General features: G+C 45.9%; 1 protein-coding gene across 1 annotated transcript in view; it reads right to left on the bottom strand.

Moving 5' to 3' along the window:
* The window catches only part of slc16a10 (solute carrier family 16 member 10), a 139,149-nt gene that overhangs the window by 19,938 nt on the left and 100,106 nt on the right, over positions 1 to 19,105 (bottom strand). The window lies entirely within an intron of this gene.

Here is a 19,105-nt window from a genome sequence, read left to right on the forward strand (position 1 = left end):
GAGTTTCGGAGCCAGGAGGTCATGCTGCAACTGTACAAAACTCTGGTGCGGCCGCATTTGGAGTATTGCGTACAGTTCTGGTCGCCGTATTATAGGAAAGATGTGGAAGTGTTGGAAAGGGTGCAGAGGAGATTTACCAGGATGTTGCCTGTATGGTGGGAAAATCGTATGAGGAAAGGCTGAGGGGCTTGAGGTTGTTTTTGTTAGAGAGAAGAAGGCTAAGAGGTGACTTAATAGAGGCATACAAGATGATCAGAGGATTAGATAGGGTGGACAGTGAGAGCCTTTTTCCTCGGATGGTGTTGGCTAGCACGAGGGGACATAGCTTTAAATTGAGGGGTGAGAGATATAGGACAGATGTTAGAGGTAGGTTCTTTACTCAGAGAGTAGTAAGGGCGTGGAATGCCCTGCCTGCAGCAGTGGTGGACCCGTCAACGTTGAGAGCGTTCAAGTGGTTATTGGATAAACATATGGATGATATTGGAATAGTGTAGATTAGAGGGGCTTTAGATTGGTACCACTGGTCGGCGCAACATCGAGGGCCGAAGGCCTGTACTGCGCTGTAATGTTCTATGTTCTATGTTCTAATTTGTCCACAGCAAGATCTCACAAGCAGCAATCAGCAAGTTAATTTGTTTTTAACTGGACTGGTTGAGTGACAAACATTAGACCGGACCACTGGGACCTTTAACCTGAACTCAGTATAACATCTCTGAAATGGAACCTCAATATTGTACTGAAGTGGCAGCCGAGAATGATTTTGGAACCTAGCCAGGAGTCACATGGGCAGAGGCCAAGGTGGAGGTAAAAATAGCCATAGAATCATAGAATCCCTACAGTACAGAAGGAGGCCATTCAGCACATCGAATCCATACCAACTACAATTCCACCCAGGCCCTATTGCCGTATCCCCACACATTTACTCTGCTAATCCCCTGAAATCGCGGACAATTTAGCATGGCCAATCAACCTAACCCGCACATCTTTGGACTGTGGAAGGTAACCCATACAGACACGGGGAGAATGTGTAAACTCCACACAGACAGTAACCCAAAGCCAGAATCGAACCGGGTCCCTGGCGCTGTGAGGGAGCAGTGCTAACCACTGTGCCACCGTGCCGTCCCCAGCTGTTAGCCCAGGCCTCCTAATTTGCATAGGCCTCATTAGTAGTTGGGGTTAAGTGGAAACCTCATGATTAAGAAGAAAACACTCAGGATGGGAGAGGCTGATTGTTTCCTCGTGGAGCTCAGAGCACCTCTGCTCCTCTGGTCCCACAAGAAAAGTGAAAGGAAATAAATCCACTTGATTTTCTGAGGTTCTTCCAGCCCTGGTTCCTCTTTACCACCAAGTGGAGGAAAAGGTGTGGTGTTTAAAATGGCTGTCAGGTCTCAATGACATCATCAGAGCTCTACCTGCACGTTCAAAGAAGAATCTGGTGTCTTCTGACTGACACACCACCCACTCAGTCAGAAGAGGAAGGCAATTCATGGAAAGGCAGTGGGGTCAGTGTGGATTAATTGCCACTCAATGTTTTAAATAAGATAAGAGGAGGAAAGAGGGAATATGAACTAGCACAGCTAACATAAACGGAAATCCCAAAGTCTTCTATAGACATTTAAATAGTAAAAGGGTGATAGAAGGAGTAGGGGTGATTAGAGACCAAAAAGGGGATTTACAGAAGGATGCAGAAGGCACAGCTGAGGTATTAAACAATTACTTCACATCTGTGTTTAGACCATAAGACCATAAGACATAGGAGCGGAAGTAAGGCCATTCGGCCCATCGAGTCCACTCCACCATTCAATCATGGTTGATTTCAACTCCATTTACCCGCTCTCTCCCCATAGCCCTTAATTCCTCGAGAAATCAAGAATTTATCAATTTCTGTCTTGAAGACGCTCAACGTCTCGGCCTCCACAGCCCTCTGTGGCAATGAATTCCACAGACCCACCACTCTCTGGCTGAAGAAATTTCTCCTCATCTCTGTTCTAAAGTGACTCCCTTTTATTCTAAGGCTGTGCCCCCGCGTCCTAGTCTCCCCTGTTAATGGAAACAACTTCCCTACGTCCATCCTATCTAAGCCGTTCATTATCTTGTAAGTTTCTATCAGATCTCCCCTCAACCTCCTAAATTCCAATGAATATAATCCCACGATCCTCAGACGTTCATCGTATGTCAGGCCTACCATTCCTGGGATCATCCGTGTGAATCTCCGCTGGACCCGCTCCAGTGCCAGTATGTCCTTCCTGAGGTGTGGGGCCCAAAATTGCTCACAGTACTCCAAATGGGGCCTAACCAGTGCTTTATAAAGCCTCAGAAGTACATCCCTGCTTTTGTATTCCAAGCCTCTTGAGATAAATGACAACATTACATTTGCTTTCTTAATTACGGACTCAACCTGCAAGTTTACCTTTAGAGAATCCTGGACTAGGACTCCCAAGTCCCTTTGCACTTTAGCATTATGAATTTTGTCACCGTTTAGAAAATAGTCCATGCCTCTATTCTTTTTTCCAAAGTGTACAACCTCGCACTTGCCCACGTTGAATTTCATCAGCCACTTCTTGGACCACTCTCCTAAACTGTCTAAATCTTTCTGCAGCCTCCCCACCTCCTCAATACTACCTGCCCCTCCACCTATCTTTGTATCATCGGCAAACTTGGCCAGAATGCTCCCAGTCCCGTCATCTAGATCGTTAATATATAAAGAGAACAGCTGTGGCCCCAACACTGAACCCTGCGGGACACCACTTGTCACCGGTTGCCATTCTGAGAAAGAACCTTTTATCCCAACTCTCTGCCTTCTGTCTGACAGCCAATCGTCAATCCATGTTAGTACCTTGCCTCGAATACCATGGGCCCTTATTTTACTCAGCAGTCTCCCGTGAGGCACCTTGTCAAAGGCCTTTTGGAAGTCAAGATAGATAACATCCATTGACTCTCCTTGGTCTAACCTATTTGTTATCTCTTCAAAGAACTCTAACAGGTTTGTCAGGCACGACCTCCCCTTACTAAATCCATGCTGACTTGTCTTAATCCGACCCTGCACTTCCAAGAATTTAGAAATCTCATCCTTAACGATGGATTCTAGAATTTTGCCAACAACTGAGGTTAGGCTAATTGGCCTATAATTTTCCATCTTTTTTCTTGTTCCCTTCTTGAACAGTGGGGTTACAACAGCGATTTTCCAATCCTCTGGGACTTTCCCTGACTCCAGTGACTTTTGAAAGATCATAACTAACGCCTCCACTATTTCTTCAGCTATCTCCTTTAGAACTCTAGGATGTAGCCCATCTGGGCCCGGAGATTTATCAATTTTCAGACCTTTTAGTTTCTCTAGCACTTTCTCCTTTGTGATGGCAACCATATTCAACTCTGCCCCCTGACTTTCCTGAATTGTTGGGATATTACTCATGTCTTCTACTGTGAAGACTGACGCAAAGTACTTATTAAGTTCCTCAGCTATTTCCTTGTCTCCCATCACTAGATTACCAGCGTCATTTTGGAGCGGCCCAATGTCTACTTTTGCCTCCCGTTTGTTTTTAATGTATTTAAAGAAACTTTTACTATCATTCCTAATGTTACTGGCTAGCCTACCTTCATATTTGATCCTCTCCTTCCTTATTTCTCTCTTTGTTATCCTCTGTTTGTTTTTATAGCCTTCCCAATCTTCTGACTTCCCACTACTCTTTGCCACATTATAGGCTCTCTCTTTTGCCTTGATGCATTCCCTGACTTCCTTTGTCAGCCATGGCTGCCTAATCCCCCCTCTGATAACCTTTCTTTTGTTTGGGATGAACCTCTGCACTGTGTCCTCAATTACTCCCAGAAACTCCTGCCATTTATCAAGAAGATAGTGGCCATAGTGAAAGATTTGACTTGATTTATTATTGTCACAGTGAAAAGTATTGTTTTGTGTGCTGTACAGACAGAGCATACCATTCATAGAGAATGAAAATTAAACTTGATAAGAGAGAGGTATTGGATAAGTTGTTAAAACCTAAAAGCTGATAAGGCGCCAGGACCGGATGAGAAGTATCCAAAGGACACTGAGAGAAGTGAGCGTGGAAACCGCAGAGGCACTGGCCATAATCTTTCCGTCTTCTTTCGACTCAGCAGTGGTGCCTGAAGACCGGAAAATTTCAAACGTTATGCCCTTGCTCAATGAAAGGTGCAAGGATTAGCCCAGCATCTACAGGCCGCGCAGTTTAATGTAGGTGATAGGGATACTTCTGAAAACAGTAATTTGGGACAAATGCAGGTTAAGTGAGGAAAGCCTGCATGGATTTCTTAAGGGAGAACAAGAGTTCAACTAACTCACTGGAATCTTTTCATGAGGGAACAGAGGGGGGTCGATGAGAGTAATGCCATTGATGTGGTGCACATGGACTCCCAAAAGGCACGTGACACAGTGCCTTACAACAAACTTGTAAGCAAAATAAAAGGAACAGTAGCAACATGGAGATGGGGTTGGCTGAGTGACAGGACAGTAGTGGTTAATGGATCTTTTTCAGGCTGGAAAAAGGCTGGTCACGTAATCAGTCCCCCACAACAACCCCCTCCCCGGGCTCAGTGTTAGCACCCTAGCTTTTCCTGCTATATATTGAAGACCTAGACACTGGTGTACAGGGGACAATTTCAGCATTTGTGTGTGAACCAAATTTGGAAGCATTGTGAACTGTGAGGAAGTCAGTGGAGGACTTCAAAAGGACAGTGAGACAAGTTGATGGAATGGGCAGAGGAGTGGCAGATGAATTCAATGCAGAGAAATGTGAAGCAATTCATTTTGGTTGGAAGAACATGAAGAGACAACGCAAAGTGACTTCACGGCCGTTCTTCTGATACGGGAACATTAACAGAACCCGGAATGCTTTGCACAAGGTACAAGTTCTCAACACTCTATTGCCAAAGGGTGGCTGCTGTCAGCACTTTCGAACTTCCTTTCCAAATTTAATTTGCTTTTAGCATAGAGCATAAACTAAAAGGTATTTTTCAAGGTATTTATTGGGCTAGATGCCATTATCAACTGCAGGTTACTGAAGGGTTATCGAATCTGGTTAAACCTGTTCCTGGAGGTTTCATCACATGATCCCTGCCTCTCAACTGGCCCATACTCCTGCTATTGGGCATTCGACAAATCCATCTCCCCACACTGTCTCCCCACATCAATTAGCAAGTGAACCCTGTTACCTGGCTGGTCTCTTGACTATTAAACAGCTGTTGTGCTCACTTCCAATATTTTCCTAATTAAGAGTGTGCATAGAAAATAACTGTTAAAAAATTAAACAGCTGTATGACTTCCCTACCGAATTGATCACAGCAGATTATTGGGGATTTCTGGAAACCCAAAACAATCCTGGCAACCAATGGGTTGGCTGTGGCCCATGTTTTCAGGTTTTATTTGGTAGAAATCTGAGTTGCCTACTCAGCCGTTAGCTGATCTCAGATGAATGTAGTTGTGCAGATTTCCACTTAACTTATGACTATTGAAAGTGGAAAACATTGGACAAAACGTACAGATGAGACAGATTCTAATGCATTTATCATCCAAATGCAGCAGATGTGCTCATTTCCAGGCAGCAGGCAACTCATCAACATCACATGAGTGCCTTAAGGCTGGGCCCAGCTTGATCAAGAGTGAAATGTAACACGAACATAGATATAGACACCATGACTCAGCGGGGTGAGACAGTTAGTACGATGAGATAAGGTCTGTTTTAATACGCACTCCTGGGCTAAGTGGGCAAATTTCAGGGAGGGACGTAATTAGAAAAGCTGATTATTTACTTCAATGTCCCTGAGGGTGGAGGCACAATGCTCCTGATCACCATCCTGCGGCAACTCTCAGTGACACCTATACCAGTGGATAGGAGCAGGACAGATATTTGACTGTGCTCAAGGAGCCTGCTGTCACGACACTCGCAGCAAGGCAGGAGTTCCACACGTGCTACCCGCACCACCGTCCCTGTATCCAGCTTTTTGAAAAGTCACTTCAGCATCCAGTCTACTTTATGCCCCGCCTGTGAATATTTGCATGCGAATATTAACTTGGGGCGAACGGCATCAAAGGTTATGATAGGGAGAAAGCAGGATTACGTTATTGAGTTGGATGATCAGCCATGATTGTGATGAATGGCGGAGCAGGCTCGAAGGCCAAATGGTCTCCTCCTCTCTTCCATGTTTCGCCCTCTTTCATTCCACAATTAGGTTGGAAGCTTGAAATAGAAATAGAAACCCTACAGTGCAGAAAGAGGCCATTCGGCCCATCGAGTCTGCACTGACCACAATCTCACCCAGGCCCTACCCCCATATCCCTACATATTTTCCCCTCTAATCCCTCTAACCTACGCATCTCAGGACACTAAGGGGCAATTTTAGCAGAGCCAATCAACCTAACCCACACATCTTGGGACTGTGGGAGGAAACCAGAGCACCCGGAGGAAACCCACGCAGACACGAGGAGAACGTGCAAACTCCACACAGACAGTGACCCGAGTCGGGAATCGAACCCAGGTCCCTGGAGCTGTGAAGCAGCAGTGCTAACCACTGTGCTACCGTTCCGCCCCGTAGCACAACCTAATCCCTTTGGCTACTCAAGTCACGAACCCATGACTTCTGGAATATTCTGTCACGCTTTAGCACCATTTTACCCAGTCAAATTTCCCTTCACACAAGGATTCAGGCAGACAATAGCTTAGATTTTGCTACATTGACATGTTGCAACTTCTTTGCAACAACGTTGCAAAATCAAACTATGGCATGGTGTTCATTGAGAAAGTTACAGAAATGTAACAAGTTTGTCAGAAAGACTGCAGTAAGTCACTGGTACTGTTACCGGGATAATGTTCCTTCCAAATGGATACCGAATGATACCCAGCATTTGGACCATAAGACGTATGGGCCATTCGGCTGATTGAGTCTGCTCCGCCATTCAATCAGATCATGACTGATCTGATGTGATAATCCGCAATGCACTTTCCTGCCTTATCCCCATAACCCTCGATTCCCTGACATCTTAGTGTCGAACAAAGAATTCCACAGGTTCGCTACCCTCAGAGAAGAAATTCCTCCTCGTCTCTGTCTTAATTTTTTTTTATTCATTCGTTGGTCATGGGCGTGGCTGGCTGGCCAGCATTCATTGCCCATCCCTAGTTGCCCTTGAAGGGCAGTTGAGAGTAAAGCACATTGCTGTGGCTCTGGAGTTATATGTAGGCCAGATCAGGTGGGGATGGAAGATTTCCTTCCCTAAAGGACATTAGTGAACCAAAATTAGTTCTTGTGAATAAGATGCTGCCACCAGAGTCAGATCTGCCAGTTTGAACCATTGTATTCCACGTGGTGTGGGTACTCCCACCACAGCACTTGGTGAAATTTGAATTCAGTAAAAAAAAATATCTGGAATTAAGAATCTACTGATGACCATGAAACCATGATCAGGAGTGACCCCTGCTTTAAGTGAGCTTGTTTTTCTGACAATCGGCAATGGTTTCATGGTCATCGGTAGATTCTTAATTCCAGATATTTTTTTTTACTGAATTCAAATTTCACCAAGTGCTGTGGTGGGAGTACCCACACCACGTGGAATACAATGGTTCAAACTGGCAACTCACCATCACCACCTACTAAAGGCCAATTAGGGACAGGCAATAAAAGCTGTCCTTCCCAACGATGCTCACATCCCATGAACAAATAAAACAATTGTAAAACGCAACTTGGCATCAAATACCAGCCGAGAGAATTGTAGCCACAAATCCATGGTGTTACAGTTGACACAATCTGAATACAGGCCCATTGTTATGTTCCTCACTCTAACTGGACTTGATAAAAAGGTCTTCCCCCAGGGAATATTCCAACCAAATCAATAGGTCCTGACCAGGAAAATAAAAAGAACCCATATAATCCTTTAAACCACACAGTCAATCTAATACTGCTTCCACACAATTGCCCATGAAAAGTGATGCTCTCAGTCCTCGATAGGAATTTGCCTCTGGAGTGGAAGAGGCCGGCTGTACATTCCCTGCTGCGCAATGACCAGCTCCACACCAGCCAATGAACCGACGGGCAGTTGTTTTGATGGAAATATAATGCACAAGCTCACTTAAAGCAGGGGTCACTCCTGATCAATTCACATTCCCAGGGGTCACTCCTGATCAACTCACATTCCCTGGCAGTAACCTGCTCACTCCCACTCACAGTCTTTGAAGCCTTTCACAGAAAGGAGGCCATTCGGCCCATCGAGTCTGCACCGACCACAATCCCATCCAGGCCCTATCCCCACAACCCCATACATTTACCCTAGCTAGTCCCCCCGACACTAAGGGGTAATTTATCATGGCCAATCCACCTAACCCACAAATCTTTGCACTGTAGGAGTAAACCGGAGCACCCGGAGAAAACCCACGCAGACACGGCGAGAATGTGCAAACTCCACACAAACAGTGACCAAGCCAGGAATCGAACCAGGGTCGCTGGCGCTGTGAGGCAGCAGTGCTAACCACTGTGCCATCGCGCCGCCCTTTTGCAATGGAATGAACCAGCAGCATAAGAAAAGCAGGAAAGTAAATAAAATGCTATATTTGAAGCAATATACCACTAAATTACCAAAAGGACAGGAAACTAGAAGAGAACAGTCCTTTTAATCCAGACAATTTTTTCTGTGACTCAAAAAAAGATTGCCCAAAAACAAAACCAAAAGAATCAATAGAATGGCAGGTTAATGAACAGGTGCCGTGCTCCTCCTGACAGTGGCGATGAGGGCTATAGTAATAGGGCTTGGGTGGGATTGTGGTCAGTGCAGACTCGATGGGCCAAATGGTCTCCTTCTGTAGGATTCTATGATTCTATAATGTTCAAAGAACAATCACAGTCAAACCCATAGATCTGACTCTGGTGGCAGCATCTTATTCACAAGAACTAATTTTTGTAGGCAACCCACATACACCTCGATCAGGTACACGTACTTCTATATTTACTTAAACATCTAATGCTCTTTCAGCGTGACATTTTGCATTCATTCTCTTTTACCAAAGTTTGGAATTCTGGAATACAAATATCAGAGCCCACAACCCTCTCTGCAGCTTCTCAATTTGTGTTCAGGTGGTGGGAGTGGGACTTACACTCCACCAAAGCAGTTACAGAGAATGCATGACTCGAAAGTGTCAGGCCAGCCATTGCTTGGACAAATGTGAGGTTTTTTCACTTTGGAAGCAAAAACAAGGTGGCAGATTACTCCCTGAATGGCTGTAAATTGGGAGAGGGGAGTGTGCAGTGGGACCTGGGTGTCCTTGTGCACCAGTCACTGAAGGTAAGCATGCAGGTGCAGCAGGTGGTAAAGACGGCAAATGGCACGTTGGTCTTCATCGCAAGAGGTTGCGAATACAGGAGCAGGGATGTGTTGTTGCAACTATACAGGGCCTTGGTGAGGCCACACCCAGAGTATTGTGTTCAGTTTTGGTTTCCTTTTCTGAGGAAGGATGTTCTTGCTCTCTAGGGTGTGCAGCGAAGGTTTACCAGACTGATTCCTGGGATGACGTATGAGGAGAGATTGACTAGGTTAGGATTGTTTCGCTGGATTTCAGACGAATGTGGAGGGGATCTCATAGAGACTTATAAAATTCTAACAGGACTAGACAGGGTAGATACAGGGAGGATGTTCCCGATGGTGGGGGTGTCTTTACCATAGAATCATAGAAATGATACTGCACAGAGGGGGGCCTTTCAGCCCAGCTTGTCCATGCTGACCCAAAGACACCCAGTTGCCCTTTCTAATCCCATCTTCCTGCACCCGGTCCATGGCCCTGCAGTTTACGGCACTTAAGATGCAGATCCAGGTACTTTTTAAAAGAGTCTTAGGGTCTCTACCTCCACCACCAACTCAGGCAATGAATTCTAGACACCCATCACCCTCTGTGTAAAAAAGGTTTTCCTCATGGCCCTCTAAACCCTTCTGCCACTTAGCTTGAATCTATGACTACTGGTTTTCAAACTGTCTGCCAAGGGAAAGAGGTTCCTCCTGTCTACTTTATATCTACTCCTCAAGTTACGCTTTGCTGCGACACACCCTAAGTTGTTCATGACTGGGGGAAAAACAGAAAATGCAGGAGAAACTCAGCAGGTTTGACAGGATCTGTGGAGAGAACACAGAGCTAATGTTGAGAGTCTGGATGACCTTTCCCCATGATGGTGTTTAGCAGGTTTTTATCAGTGATTTGTTTGGGTGATTTAAGACCCTAAGATATAAGAGCAGAATCAGGCCATTCAGCCCATCGATTCAGCTCCACCATGCGATCATGGCTGATACGTTTCTCAACCCCATTCTCCTGCCTTTTCCCCGTAACCTTTGATCCCTTTACCAATCAAGAATCTATCTACCTCTGTCTTAAATAGTCTTGGCCTGGTCTCCACAGTCTTCTGCGGTAATGAATTCCACTGATTCACCAAACTCTGGCTGAAGAAATTCCTTCTCTTTTCGGTTCTAAATGGTCTTCCCTTTACTCTGAGGCTGTGCCCACTGATCCTAGTCTCTCCTACAAATGGAAATATCTCCTCCATGTCCACTCTATCCAGGCCTTTCAGTATTATGCAAATTTCAACGAGATCCACCCTCATCCTTCCAAAATCCATTGATACAAATCCATAGCCCTCAAACGCTCCTCATACAGCAAGCCTTTCATTCCCGGAATCAACCTCATGAACTTTCTCTGGACCCTCTCCAAGGCCAGCACATCCTTCATTTGGTACGGGGCCCAAAACTGCTCACAATATTTCAAATGTGAAACCAGAGCCTTATAAAGCCTCAGCTGTACATCCCTGCTTTTGTATTCTAGCCCTCTCGAAATAAATGCTAACATTGCATTTGCCTTCCTAATAGTCTAGTGATAATACCACTAGGCCATCACCTCCGACCGGTACAGGTTGCCTTTCTCTGCTACACTTAGGGTAGTGGCAGGCAATGGATTGATATTCTCCTGTTTTGCCGCAGCGGCAACACCTGGTTCGGATGTTTTTAACCTACTTAGGTCACATGGATATTGAGCAAGCTGATGGTGGGGAGGAGGGTGTAGCAGGACCTGCAGAACCAACCCTGGGATGGGGTCATGGATAATCACCTCTCTGACTGATGCTTGATAATGAGCCCTCCTACAACAGGTTCAATGTCATCTGCCACTGGGGTTTGCTGATTCTTCTGGTCTGGCACTCGAATGTAGTTTCCAGTCGGGAAGGTAGCAAATGGCGAGGTGGGGGGATGAAGATCTCCTCTTCGGTTTGAGTTGAGGATGATCTTGTTGCTAGCTCCGGAGAGCTACAGCTTGTGTCGCAGTGACATTAATGTTTTGCACAGCATGCTGCTACAGACGCCACCCCGGGGAGGTTGTTTATTCGGGACACATCCCATCCCATCCGGTCTTATCTGTCAACAACGGGCTTTCCATTGACACTGTCTCGTGATTAGTATGGCCGTCTCGTGCTATTTTTCAGTCATTTAGTCCCTCAGTGGTGGACTGAGTTTACCAGCGGGGGCAACGAGGAGGCTACAAGCAAGATACCATCAACCAATCCGCAACATTGTTTATTGGGTATTCAAATTAAGACGGTCCAATTAAGGAATCAATTTCCGACAGGAAGTGTTTTCTTTATGTGTGATAAAATTAGACTACTGGCACCACTGGATATGGGATCTAACACAACGATGAATGATTGCCACTGAGAAAGCAAAAAAAACCCACCTCCACAATTGCAAGAGAGCAGAATGCATGAATGTTAATTGACCAGTCACACTTGGATACTTTAAAGCTCAGCTGCTATTTATTACAAGTCACAGAGTCATAGAGGTTTACAGCATGGAAACAGGCCCTTCGGCCCAACTTGTCCATGCTGCCCTTTTTTTAAACCACTAAGCTAGTCCCAATTGCTCGTGTTTGGCCCATATCCCTCTATAACTATTTTACCCATGTAACTGTCTAAATGCTTTTTAAAAGACAAAATTGTACCCGCCTCTACTACTACCTCTGGCAGCTTGTTCCAAACACCACCCTCTGTGTGAAAAAATTGCCCTTCTGGACTCTTTTGTATCTCTCCCCTCTCACCTTAAATCTAGTTTTAGACTCCCCTACTTTTGGGAAAAGATATTGACTATCTTGCTGATCTATGCCCCTGATTATTTTATAGATCTCTATAAGATCACCCCTCAGCCTCCTACGCTCCAGAGAAAAAAGTCCCAGTCTATCCAGCCTCTCCTTATAATTCAAACCATCAAGTCCCGGTAGCATCATAGTAAATCTGCACTCTTTCCAATTTAATAATATCCTTTCTATAATAGGGAAGTGCTGGGGGAGGTTACATTATTCATAAGCCAGACCAAATTGCCGAGCTTTCAGAATTTTCCAAAATATATTTCTTTGTTGCGACCGCAGTCGCTGTGCTGAATCAGCTACAGCAACAAGAGAACAACAGACACCGGCAATTAACAGCAGCACCTCAATAGAGGAAGTTTAGACTAATGTGAAACTTCTTGGGTGTTGAAAGTAGGTCAACATGATTGGGGAAGCAATGAGGAAGATAACTCAAATGTTTGCTACAGATATGGAGAGTGCCTCAGTGACTCCTCCATTTGGCTTTCAGAGTAACGGGTTGGGATATTTTTGCTTCGAGTGCCCTTCCACGCAGTTGGAGGGATTCCAAGGTGCTGCAACTTTTTGTATTCAGGGTCAGATTCTGGGCTGCATTTTACATGCGCTAGCTAGGCATGGGGGCTGGAGTACACCCCCTGAGATCACCCTCCTAATAGAGGATGGGGTACTGAAATCAGCTGCCCGCTCACAACATTCAACTAGCCAATCAAAGGCCAATCAGACTCATTACGAGTGACGTGGCCCTGATAAGAACTGATGACTGCTGATGCTGGAATTTGAAACAAAAACAGCCTGACTACTTCAGAGTGAAAGAGAGGGAGAAATGTGACAGATTTTATATTGTACAGGAGAAGGTCAGTGATTGGTAAGAACACTGGGAGAGATTGCAATTAAGACATAAGACCATAAGACATAGGAGCAAAATTAGGCCACTCGGCCCATCGGGTCTGCGTCGCCATTCAATCATGGCTGATATTTTTCTCATCCCCATTCTCTTGCCTTTTCCCCATAACCCCTGGTCCCCTTATTGATCAAGAACCTATCTATCTATGTCTTTAAGACACTGAATGACCTGGCCTCCACAGCCTTCTGCGGCAAAGAGTTCCACAGATTCACCACTCTCTGGCTGAAGAAATTCCTCCTCATCTCTGTTTCAAAGGATCGTCCCTTTAGCCTGAGGTTGTGTCCTCTGCTTCTAGTTTTTCCTACTAGTGGAAATACCCTCTCCACATCCACTCTATCCAGGCCTTGCAGTATCCTGTAAGTTTCAATAAGATCCCCCCTCATCCTTCTAAACTCCAACAAGTACAGACTCAGAGTCCTCAACCGTTCTTCATACAACAAGCTCTTCATTCCAGGGATCATGCTTGTGAACCTCCTCTGGACCCTTTCCAAGGCCAGCACATCCTTCCTTAGATATGGGGCCCAAAACTGCTCACAATGCTCCAAATGGGATCTGACCAGCGCCTGAGACAGCCTCAGAAGTACATCCCTGCTCTTGCATTCTAGCCCTCTCGACATGAATGCCAACATTGCATTTGCTTTTCTAACTGCCGACTGAACCCGCACATTAACCTTAAGAGAATCTTGAACAGGGTCTCCCAAGTCCCTTTCTGTTTCTGATTTTCTAAGCATATTCCCGTTTAGAAAATCGTCTATGCCTCCATTCCTCCTTCCATATCGGGCACAAGACAGAGGAGGTGTTAATGACAGGAGAAGATGCTAATGGTTGTATAAAGGTGAGACATCAGAATGTGGTAATGGGAGGTCAGTGCTCAGTGAAAGCAAAATGTAAGAATAAGCGTAACAGACTTGAAACATTAACTCAGTTTCTCTCTCCACAGATACTGCCAAGACATGCTGAGATTTCCAGCATTTTCTGTTTTTGACCCTGATACACTGCCCACACCATTAAATGTTTGGCATGGGCTGTCGGGCAGGAGTGAGCAGCCAGATTTTGTTTTACATCGTATGGGCAAGTTGGGCCAAGGAACCTGTTTTTGTGCTGAGCAGGAGAATCCTACAGTGCAGAAGGAGGCTATTCAGGCCATCAAGTCTACACCGACCACAATCCCACCCAGGCCTTATCCCCACAACTCCATGCACTTACTCTAGCTAGCCCCCCTGACACTAAGGGGCAATTTAGCATGGCCCTGGCGCTGTGAGGCAGCAGTGCCAACCACTGTGCCACCGTGCCGCCCCAAGGAAGGGAGAGTTCTATGGGGGCTTCACTTTGCAGAGCTGGCTGTGACCCCATAAGATGGGTGGAATCCTCCCTTTTCTTCCAACCTGCCTGCAGCCTTACACTCCATCCCAATTCCCCATTATTCTGCCCTCTGTATTTGGGATGGATGGTGCGTTCATTCAGCAACATTTCTCGACACTTCTGCAGTGCCCTAACAGACAGAGAAATACCTTCAGTTTACAGGTGTCAGTTTCTGTGGGTGGCACGGTGGCACAGTGGTTAGCACTGCTGCCTCACAGCGCCAAGGACCCGGGTTTGATTCCTGGCTTGGGTCACTGTCATGGAGTCATAGAGGTTTACAGCATGGAAACGGGCCCTTCGGCCCAACTTGTCCATGCCGCCCTTTTTATTTTAAAACCCCTAAGCTAATCCCAATTGCCCGCATTTGGCCCATATCCCTCTATACCCATCGTATCCATGTAACTATCTAAATGCTTTTTAAAAGACAAAATTGTACCCGCCTCTACTACTACTCCTGGCAGCTTGTTCCAGACACTCACCACCCGTGCGTGTGAAAAAATTGCCCCTCTGGACACTTTTGTATCTCTCCCCTCTCACCTTAAATCTATGCCCTCTAGTTCTAGACTCCCCTACCTTTGGGAAAAGATATTGACTATCTAGCTGATCTGTACACCTCATTATTTTATAGACCTCTATAAGATCACCCCTCAGCTTCCTACGCTCCAGAGAAAAAAGTACCAGTCTATTCAGCCTCTCCTTATAACTCAATCCATCAAGTCCCGATAGCATCCTAGTAAATCTTTTCTGCACTCTTTCTAGTTTAATAATATATTTTCTATAATAGGGTGACCAGAATTGCACACAGTATTCCAAGTGTGGCCTTACCAATGTCTTGTACAACTTCAACAAGACATTCCAACTCCTGTATTCAATGTTCTGATCGATGAAACCAAGCATGCTGAATGCCTTCTTCACCACTCTGTATGTATGGAGTCTGCACGTTCTCCCCATGTCTGCGTGGGTTTCCTCCGGGTGCTCTGGTTTCCTCCCACAGCCTAAAGATGTGCGGGTTAGGTGGATTGGCCATGCTAAATTAGTGTCAGGGGGACTAGCTAGGGTAAATGCATGGGGTTATGGGAATAGGGCCTGGGTGGGATTGTGGTCGGTGCAGACTCGATGGGCCGAATGGCCTCCTTCTGCACTGTAGTATTCTATGATTTTATGAAGTGGGCGGGCTAAAGGGGGAAAACGTTTTTGTGGGCGGTGGGGTGGGAGTGTGGTTGGAGCTTTTCAAGGCAAGGATTTCCGCTTTGTTTGTATCCCTGATGCGCATCCCTTCTTGTGGGAGTGTTAGTTCCTTAACTCTCAACCTGCCAAGCACCTGCAGAGGTGACACCAACACATCAAGGATGACAAACACAAGCCCAAAAACACCTCTTCTCCACATTTCACTGCCTCCTCCTCTGTCACCATCCTCCGCTCACTCTGCAATGACACGCAAGCCGTGATCCTCACCAACAGAGCCATTTCAGATTGAATTTCACATCCCCCAAGAATCAGCTGCTGAGGGTGAAACGGATCCACATTCGACTTCTGGCAAATTCAGTCTCAAGGCTGAAGTGCAGAGCCCCCAGACCTGCCCTTTCAAATGCACAGACAGCAGTGATCATCTTTAACTAGCAATCAGTCCAACTGGTACCTGCAGAGGAAAAGGAATCCTAGGAAAGATCATGTAAAAATGCATACAGCGGTGTTAAGACCATAGGACAGAGGAGCAAAATTAGGCCATTTGGCCCATCGAGTCTGCTCCGCCATTCAATCATGGCTTGATATTTTTCTCATCCCCATTCTCCTGCCTTTTCCCCATACCCCCTGATCCCCTTTAAAAGGCAGCATCCTCCTCTGCAGCAAAGCCAGTGCTGGAACCTGCCATTAAGCAAACAACTGCTGTCCAGCTGGGAAGTGGAGGAGGGGAAGCAGCCACTGAAACAGATGTTCAGTTGCAAAAGTTGAAACTGAGACATTGCTCTGGAAAGCAGCCAAACGCACAGGGAAATTCAAGTCATTGCGACAACAAGTGAACTCTGATTAAACTCTGTCTAAGAAGGGCAGAAGTGACAATCCAGGAAATTACAGGCCTGTGAGCCTTACATCAGCGGTGGGGAAATTATTGGAGAAGATTCTTAGGGACAGGATATACTCACATCTGGAAGAGAATAGGCTTATAAGCAATAGGCAGCATGGTTTTGTGAAGGGGAGGTCGTGTCGCACAAACTTAATTGAGTTCTTTGAGGAAGTGACAAAAACAAATTGACCAGGGCAGGGCAGAGGATTGTACACATGGACTTTAGTAAAGCCTTCGATAAGGTTCCTCATGACAGGCTGATACAGAAGGTGAAGTCATATGGGATTCAAGGTGAGCTGGTAAGATGGATACAAAACTGGCTGTGGCATAGAAAGCAGAGAATAGCACTGGAGGTCTGTGACGAGTGGTTTTCCACAAGGATCAGTGCTGGGACCTCTGTTGTTTGTAATATATATAAATGATTTGGAGGAAAATGTAGGTGGTCTGATGAGTAAATTTGCAGAATTTACAAAAATTGGGGGAGTAGTAGATAGTGAGGAGGATTGTCAGAAGATACAGCAGGATATAAATTGGCTGGAGGCCTGTCCAAAAGGTGGCAGATGGAATTTAACCCAGACAAATGTGAAGTGATGCAATTTGGAAGATCTAGTGCAGAAGGAAAGTATACAGTAAATGGTAGAGCCCTTAGAAATATTAGCATACAGAGGGATCTTGGCGTGCAGATGCACAGTTCCCTGAAGGTGGCAACTCAGGTGGACAAGGTGGCGTATGGCATGCTGGCCTTCATCGGTCAGTGCCTTGAGTATAATTGGAATTGGAAAATCATTTTGCAGCTGTATAAGACTTTGGTTAGTCTGCGTTTGGAGTATTGTGTACAATTCTGGTCGCCACACTACCGCAAGGATGTTGATGGATTGGAAAAGTGCAGCAGAGATTTACCAGGATGTTGCCTGGTTTGGAGGATATGGACTATGAAGAAAGGTTGAACAAACTTGGATTGTTTTCATTGGAGCATTGGAGGATCTGATAGAGGTTTAGAAGATTATGACAGACTTGGATAGAGTGGATAGTCAGCCTTTTTCCTAGGATCGAAGGGTCAATTACTCGGGGGCATAGGTTGAGAGTGAGGGTAAAGTTTAAAAGAGATGAAAGGGGCAGGTTTTTCACACAGAGGGTGGTGAATGCCTGGAATGTGCTGCTGGAGGTGGTGGTGGAAGCAGATTCTATAACATATAGATACCTGAATAGGCACGGAATAGAGGGATGTGGACCACGTAGAGGCAAGAAAATATTTGATTAGAGAGGCACCAGTGTCAGCACAGACTTGGTGGGCCGAAGGGCCTGTTCCTGTGCTGTACTGTTCTTTGTTCTTTGACAGTGCAATTTATTTCACGAGTAGGTCAGGAAAAATTTTAAAAATTGGTTAAAATTCCAAAGAAGCAGTGCTTTGTGCAACCAGTGAAGCTAGAGAGGGTTTTTAAAAAAACTGTAAGGGGGTGGATGCTGTATATTGGTTAAGGAAACAATCGCAGCCGGGAAGAATCATAGAATCCTAACAGTGCAGGAGGAGGCCATTTGGCCCTTCAAGCCTGCACCAACAACAATCCCACCCATCAGGCCCTATCCCCAGAACCCCACATATTTACCCTGTTAATCCCCCTGACATTAAGGGTCAATTTAGCATGGCCAATCCACCTAACCCACACATCTTTGGAGTGTGGGAGGAAACCGGAGCACCTGGAGGAAACCCATGCAGGCATGGGAAGAATGTGCAAACCCCACACAGACAGTGACCCAAGCCGGGAATCGAATCAGAGTCCCTGGCGCGGTGAGGCAGCAGTGCTAACCACTGTGCCACCAGTTAAGGACAAAGAACAAAGAACAATATAGCACAGGAACAGGCCCTTCGGCCCTCCAAGCCCGTGCCACTCCCTGGTCCAAACTAGACCATTCTTTTGTATCCCTCCATTCCCACTCCGTTCATATGGCTATCTAGATAAGTCTTAAATGTTCCCAGTGTGTCCGCCTCCACCACCTTGCCTGGCAGCGCATTCCAGGCCCCCACCACCCTCTGTGTAAAATATGTCCTTCTGATATCTGTGTTAAACCTCCCCCCCTTCACCTTGAACCTATGACCCCTCGTGAACGTCACCACCGACCTGGGGAAAAGCTTCCCACCGTTCACCCTATCTATGCCTTTCATAATTTTATGCACCTCTATTAAGTCTCCCCTCATCCTCCGTCTTTCCAGGGAGAACAACCCCAGTTTACCCAATCTCTCCTCATAACTAAGCCCCTCCATACCAGGCAACATCCTGGTAAACCTCCTCTGTACTCTCTCCAAAGCCTCCACGTCCTTCTGGTAGTGTGGCGACCAGAACTGGACGCAGTATTCCAAATGCGGCCGAACCAACGTTCTATACAACCGCAACATCAGACCCCAACTTTTATACTCTATGCCCCGTCCTATAAAGGCAAGCATGCCATATACCTTCTTCACCACCTTCTCCACCTGTGACGTCACCTTCAAGGATCTGTGGACTTGCACACCCAGGTCCCTCTGCGTATCTACACCCTTTATGGTTCTGCCATTTATCGTATAGCTCCTCCCTACATTATTTCTACCAAAATGCATCACTTCGCATTTATCAGGATTGAACTCCATCTGTCATTTCTTTGCCCAAA

This window comes from Mustelus asterias, chromosome 5 (genome assembly GCF_964213995.1).
Source record: "Mustelus asterias chromosome 5, sMusAst1.hap1.1, whole genome shotgun sequence".
Lineage (NCBI taxonomy): Eukaryota > Metazoa > Chordata > Chondrichthyes > Carcharhiniformes > Triakidae > Mustelus > Mustelus asterias.